The sequence below is a fragment of the Triticum aestivum genome, chromosome 5B (genome assembly GCF_018294505.1).
Source record: "Triticum aestivum cultivar Chinese Spring chromosome 5B, IWGSC CS RefSeq v2.1, whole genome shotgun sequence".
Lineage (NCBI taxonomy): Eukaryota > Viridiplantae > Streptophyta > Magnoliopsida > Poales > Poaceae > Triticum > Triticum aestivum.
In genome coordinates, this window is record NC_057807.1 from 587,405,090 (window position 1) to 587,412,263 (window position 7,174).

Consider the following 7,174-nt stretch of genomic DNA (forward strand, 5'->3'; position numbering starts at 1 on the left):
TCAGTGTAGCCATTGTGTTGGAACGCAAGGAGGCTGGGAAGGAATATCCGGTTCAAAGGCCGGTTTATTATATCAGTGAGGTGTTAATTGAGTCTAAGCAAAGATATCCGCGTTGGCAAAAGCTAGTGTATGGGGTTTTTATGGCAAGTCGGAAGCTTAAACAGTACTTTCAGGGGCATCCCATCACAGTGGTCAGTTCTGCTCCTTTGGGGTATATAATCCAGAATAGGGAGGCAACTGGCCAGGTTGCTAAGTGGGCCATTGAGCTTGGACCACACGGTTTGAAGTACATGCCTCGCACAACCATCAAGTCCCAGGCTCTTGTGGATTTCATCAACGACTGGACCGAGTTGCAGGCACCAGAAGACAAACTGGACAACACATACTGGACTATCCACTTTGATGGGTCCAGACAGTTGGAGGGCTCGGGGGCTGGAGTGGTCCCGACTTCCCCTCGAGGTGATAAAATTTGTTATGTTCCCCGCTTAATGTTTCCTTGTACTAACAATGCAGGTGAGTATAAGGCCTTACTCCATGGTCTCCGTGTGGCCAAGGAAATGAACTTAAGCCGGGTTCGATGCTTTGGAGATTCTGATCTGGTGGCTCAGCAAGTTTCTGGTACTTGGGACTTTAAGGATCCCCTCATGGCAGCTTACAGGCGAGAGGTGGATGTTGTGGCTGGTCACTTCAAAGGTTATCAGGTTGAGCATATTGATCGGCACAAAAACGAAGTGACAGATGCTTTAAGTCGGCTGGGATCTCAACGTAAACTGGTGCCGCCCAATACCTTTTTGGATATCCTGCATAACCCGTATGTAAAGTTGCCCACAAAGGAGGATTTAGCTATTCCTGATCCGGAGGCACAGTTGGTTGCTGCTTTGCCTGCAATTCCGGATTGGACAGTTCCATACCTGGCGTATATGAACCGAGGCGAGTTACCAGACGATGAAGTTTTGGCCAGACAGATAGTCCGGCGATCCAAGTCCACGGTTATCCACAATGGCGAGTTACACCGCTGCAGTGTTTCAGGCGTGTTCCAACATTGTGTTTCTCCTGAGGAGGGCTAAGACATCTTGCATGAAATCCATGAAGGCGATTGTGGTCACCATGCTGGTTCAAAATCCCTGGTTGCTAAGGCTGTTCGTCATGGTTTTTACTGGTTGACGGCCCATGCCGATGCGGAGGATCTGGTAAAGTGGTGCAATGCTTATCAGAAGTTTTCTCACCGAGCTCATGTTCTGGCTCAAGAGCTATAGATGATTCCAATCACTTGGTTGTTTGCTACTTGGGGGCTTGATATGGTAGGACCTTTTAAGCAGTCCAAGGATAAGAAGACCCACCTCTTGGTGGCGGTTGACAAATTTACTAAGTGGATTGAAGCGGAGCCAGTAAGCAAATGTGACGCAGCCATGACGGTTCAATTCATCAAGAAGGTGATCTTCCGTTTTGGTTTTCCACATAGCATCACTACAGATAATGGCACGAACCTTTCTAAAGGTGAGATGGAGGAATTTTGTCAGCGAGAGCACATCCGGCTTGATGTAGCGCCCGTGGCTCACCCCCAGTCTAATGGTCAAGCTGAGAGAGCTTATCAAGAAATCTTGAAGGGTATCAAGCCCCGGCTTATGGTTCCTTTAAAGCGGACATCGGGTTGTTGGGTGAAAGAATTACCATTTGTGTTATGGAGCATAAACACCACCCCAAACCGATCTATGTGCTATACACCTTTCTTCATGGTTTATGGGCAGAGGCGGTCCTCCCAAGTGATATTCGTCATGACTCGCCCCGGGTTGCCAATTATGTTGAAGCAGACAATGAGCAAGCACGCCAGGAGGCACTGGACCTGTTATATGAAAAATGGGACATGGCTTTGGCTCGTTCGGCGGTTTATCAGCAAGACCTGCGGTGTTATCACATCCGCCGGGTTAAAACAAGAAACTTTCAAGAAGGCAACTTAGTGCTCCGGCTCATCCAGGATCAGACCAATATGCACAAATTATCCCCACCTTGGGAAGGGCCCTTTGTGGTTAGCAAAAATCTGCACAACGGATCATACTACCTCATTGATGTTCAAGAAGACTCACGCAGTTCTGAGGAGGGGACCCGACGGCCGTGGAACATAGCTCTCCTTCGGCCTTACTACACCTGAGCTATAGGCTCCTTTTATGTACATATTTCAACAATGTATATATTATGATCAATATAATAAACCGGCATCCTTGCTAGAAGCAGGGCCTCTGCCGTTTTTTCCAATATCTTTTCATTACATGGGGGCTTCAGCTGATAAAGCGGAGTTCTACCTTGTTAAACCGGTTATCACGCCGCAATACAGCTTGGCAGCTTCACACCCAAGGGGGCAAAGAGAGTCTGGATGCTATTGACAACTCAAACATAGGCACCCATTGAGCACAGCTCACAAAGTTACTTGGGGGCTCTTTGTGCACTGCAACAAAGAGTTTGAAAGGACCCTTGTAATATGCTATCAAGCACGGCTTGGAAGTATGGTGTATTCACCTAAAACCCCGGGTTAACCTGCCTTCATCAAGTAAGTCACTCCTATCCAGGTAATCCTGGCATGACCCGCCGAACGTTTGATAAGTCAATCTTATGCAGACCCTGAACTTTTCAAAGTTAAAACGACGATTTGTTAGTTGGAGGTCCATCTTAAAAGGCTTTGTTAAACGGTTCAATTCAGCAGCCTGGCAGCCCATGAAAAGCCTTGAATTTGGGCCTGGCAGCCCTTAGAAAGCCTCGACTACACGATTTTATTTGCCTTTGTTAAGATTTTTCTTCTTTGGTAACCTTTCTGTTGAACCAGTGTCTATTGACCCGGTATGGCTATCAGTCATTCTAATAACTCGGTGTTTGTTAACCCGGCTTGGCTTTCAACTACAAGTTGTCAAACCATCTTCATTATTAAACCGGTGTTTTATAACCTGGTCTGGCTTTGACTACATGTCGCCAGTATGATCATCTGGTGTTCACCATAACCCGGTATGATTTATTACACACCAGCACGACATGGTGGGAGTTGTGAAAAACTCAAAGTGTTGGGTTTTCACCCTTACTACAATCAAATTGATAAACCAAACAGCTTAATTTCATATCACAGATCTTTTGTTATGTAGATGCAAGGATTGCATAATATTATGAAGATATATAAACCGGCACTACAACTATCATGGAGGATCAAACAAAGTCATATATCAGTGCACAATGGCAGCAGATCAAAGTATTCCAACTAGCCTATTACAAGGCGCTTTGAAGCCCAAAATAATGATAGTTCTTTACACAAGCAAAATTTGTGAAAATCAACCCGGTTGTCGGATTAAGACTCATCGCCAGGTTGACATGAAGTTGATGGATCTTCTGGCGTCGGTTCAACCTCCTCCTCCCCACCCAGTGGCTGGAAGTCAACGGTGGCCCAGTCAATCCGGGTTAAAGCTTGAAAGACAGCCTCTTCACTTATAAGATTGGACGGTTCAACGTCAGGGGCATAAGTGTGCTTACGGATTGGTGGGATAAGGTTCTGCACTTCTTTCACAGCAGTGTCAATCCGTTGGTTCTTTTCATCATAGAAGGACCGATGAACTGTCAAGTTAGCCTCTTCAGCCAATTGACTGGACAGCGGACGCATCTCCTTTGTCAGGGCTTTGAGGGCTTCATTATCAAATGCCGATCCATTCTCTTGTTCATCCGGAAAGCCCTTGGAGATATCAACTGGATCCAGGTCAGCTATCCATGCTTTGGCCCGAGTCAGTGCCAACAAAGCACTAGCCCTGGCAGCAGATTGCTTCATCTCTTCTATCTGCGCTGGCGTCATTGACAACTTGGCTAGTGTATCTTTGATCAATGTTGGTGTCGGTTTGTTGTATGAGACTGCACAGATAACCCGTTGGGCACCGGTATACAGTTGCTCTATCAACGTATATACTGCCTTCAGCTTCATCCGCATGTCAGAGCCCAGATGAGCAACACGGCTACCTATAACGGTTTAAGACTTTGATGTTAAACCGGCAATTTCAAAGATGGTTATTCAAGAAATCTTGACAAGAGTATTTACCAAATATTGCAGAGGTCATGGCATTTACTTGGCGCTTCAACCTAGTTAGCTCTTCCGCCACCGGTTTAAGAGCTGACTCGACGTCTTCAGCCCGCTTCAACAATGTAGCCTTTTCAGTTTCCCAGCTGGCACGTTCATTCTTGAACCCTTCCTTCAGTTGTTCCATGGCTGTCAAAGCGGTTTTTAGCTCATCCTTGGCCTTGGAAGTCTCTGATTGCTGGGACTTGATATTCTCTTGAAGATCGGCAATTTTGGAATCTTTGTTGTTTATATTGGCCTGCAACAAATCAGATGATGATGATATTTTTCTCAAAGTCCCAAGCATATAACCAGTTATATAGTTGAAACTTGGGGGCTAACGCGGAATGCTTCTTCCCTACTTCTTATTTAAAGTCCCAAGGTTCAATACAAGTATGAATCTTGGCACTTGGGGGCTAATGCGTATTTGATCAAAAAGTAAAAAAGTCAAAGGAGTTGGCAAAATGCAGTTTGGAGCATGAAGTCCCGGTTCACCTTGATAAGGTAAAACCGGCCCTTGGGGGCTACTTAGTTGAAGCGTTCTTTATTCACAAGTCCCGGTTCGTCTTCAAGAGACAAACCGGCCCTTGGGGGCTACAATGGAGATATACAGAACAAGCAAGATTAAAGTGTTTGGAAGATTACCTCATAGCGCTCCTTCATCATGTTCACCAAACTGGCCTCATAATCTCGGCTTGTGTAGAGGCGGTGTAAGAAGCCGAAATGAAGCTCCTGGGCAGTAAGATTAACATAGCTAGATAAATCTGTCTTCTCTTTTCCTTTGCCCATAGCAACAAATTCTTTCTTGGCGGTATGCTTTGATAGGGCAACCGGATTGCCAGGACTGGTGTGACCTGTACCGCTGATAATAACATCATCATCACCACCTTTGGACGGGCTTGGCGGATTGACGGTATCCCTGGCTGGGCTTGGCGGATCAGCGGTTGGGCTCGGCGGATCAGCAGCCGGACTTGGAGGAGTAGCATGCGGGCTTGATGGATCAACGTGAGTAGCCGGGTCAGCTTCCGGCGGATTAGCTTCAGTATTTTCATCTTGTGGGGCAGAATCATCTATGACATCAGTGTCTCTACCGGTGCCTTCCGGGGCCCTCTCCGGTTCAACTTCATCAGTGGGGGTACTGGTTTTGGCTTTCTTGCTCAGTCGGGCTTTAGCACTGTAGTATCAAACAAACATTAGCACGGTAAACTGACACACGAAGGAAAAAGCTGAAGGGCAGTATACTTACCCAGGGACGGTTTTAAGGGGAGGCAGCTGAGTGGTTGATGAACCGCCAGATGAGGAATTGGAAGACACCTGATAATTCGAGTTAGACGGATTAAGTGGGTTTCGGAAGCAACCCGCCAAGGGACAAGGTTTATTAAAAGAGCAAGAGACCTCTGGACGACGTTTTCGGTTTGGAGTGTCTGGTAAACCAGAAGAAGTGACTTGCTGGCCGCTGTGCCGGGTTGTGAGACGGCCTTCAAGTTGCTGTGTCCTCAAAGAAAATTTTGGATCCAAATAAGCAAGAGGGTGAGAGTATTTTACTTACCGAACCGCACGGCGAAATTTTTGAACCGGCACATGATCTGAACCGGAGGAAAGGGAGATTACCTCAACATGATTAGCACGACTGGCTTCCGCATCATCCTGGTAATAGTCATTGTCAATAAGGTGTACGAAAAATGAGCCAAGGGAATCAAGTTTTACCTCTTGTTCCGATTCATCGACATCTTCGGGCGGATCAGAAGACTCGGTCAGTTTTCTTCTTGGCTGCTCTCTTTGTGACTTTGCTTTTTACAAGAGGAGCCCTTGCCAGTTTATCTTGAGCTTTCCTCTTCCAGAAGGAGCTATTGGCCTGTAAAATTAAACTAAGGATTATTATAACAGTGTTAAAACGGAGACGGATCAAAAGCACAAAGTTAAAATTTTACTGCTGGCGGTTTGTTGGAGACACAAAAAGGACGCAGCCCAGTTTTGCTGCATTCAGCGATCGGTTCGTCCAACATCTTCTTTACCGATTCAGTGACTTCATCATTAGTCATTTCTATTTTATGATATCGTTGAGGATCCTTGATGTTGCCAGTATACTCATGCATTAAACCGGGGCGGCGGCTTAAGGGAAGGATACCCCAAGAAACCCAGCAACGGACGAGGTCAATGTCGGTTAAGCCGTTCGCAAGGAAAGCCCGGAGTTTAGCAAGTTGAGGAGCATACGCTTGTCGTTCTCTGGCAGTGAGCCGCAGAGGCAGTGGATGGCCGTTGCTGAGCCGGTGAGCACGGTAACCCGGTAGAGGGTTCTCATCAGCAGGAGCGGTGTTCTAACAATAGAACCAGGTTTGATTCCAGTCTTTTGGATGGCTGTGATGTTTGGCGTGAGGAAAATCGACTTCTTTTCTCTTCTGAATCGATACATATAACGCCCCGGATTCGATGCGCTAGGTGTCCGCCAGTTATTCTCCATCTTTGCCATGTCATTTGCTTGCGTGTTGCATTTTATCATGTCATCATGTGCATTCCATTTTGCATACGTGTTCGTCTCATGCATCCGAGCTTTTTCCCCGTTGTCCGTTTTGCAATCCGGCACTCCTATGTCCTTTGGCGTCCCCCTTTTGTCTCTCGTTGTGAGCGGGTGTTAAACATTCTCGGAATGGGTGAGGTTTTCCAAGCGGCCTTGGTATACCAGCGGTAGACCGCCTGTCAAGTTTCATGCCATTTGGAGGTCGTTTGATACTCCAACAGTTAACCGGGTAACCGCAAAGGCCTCTTTTGTGTGCAGCCCAACACCCCTTCCAAAGTGGCCCAAAACCCATCCTAACCCCCTTCATGCTCTCGGTCGTTCGATCACGATCGTGTGGGTGAAAACCGCTCCTCATTTGGACTCTCCTAACTCCTTCTACCTACAAATACGTGCACCTCCCCCGAAATTCCCGCAGTCCAAACCCTAGCCAAACTCCTCCCCGCCGCCGGACATGTCCGCCTCCGCGCCGGACGCGTCCACCCGCTAGCCTCCACCTTACCCCGGCGAATCACGCGCCTCCACGTCAGCCCGCCACCGCCCTCGTCCAACTGCGCGCCGCCACATGGCACCGCGCC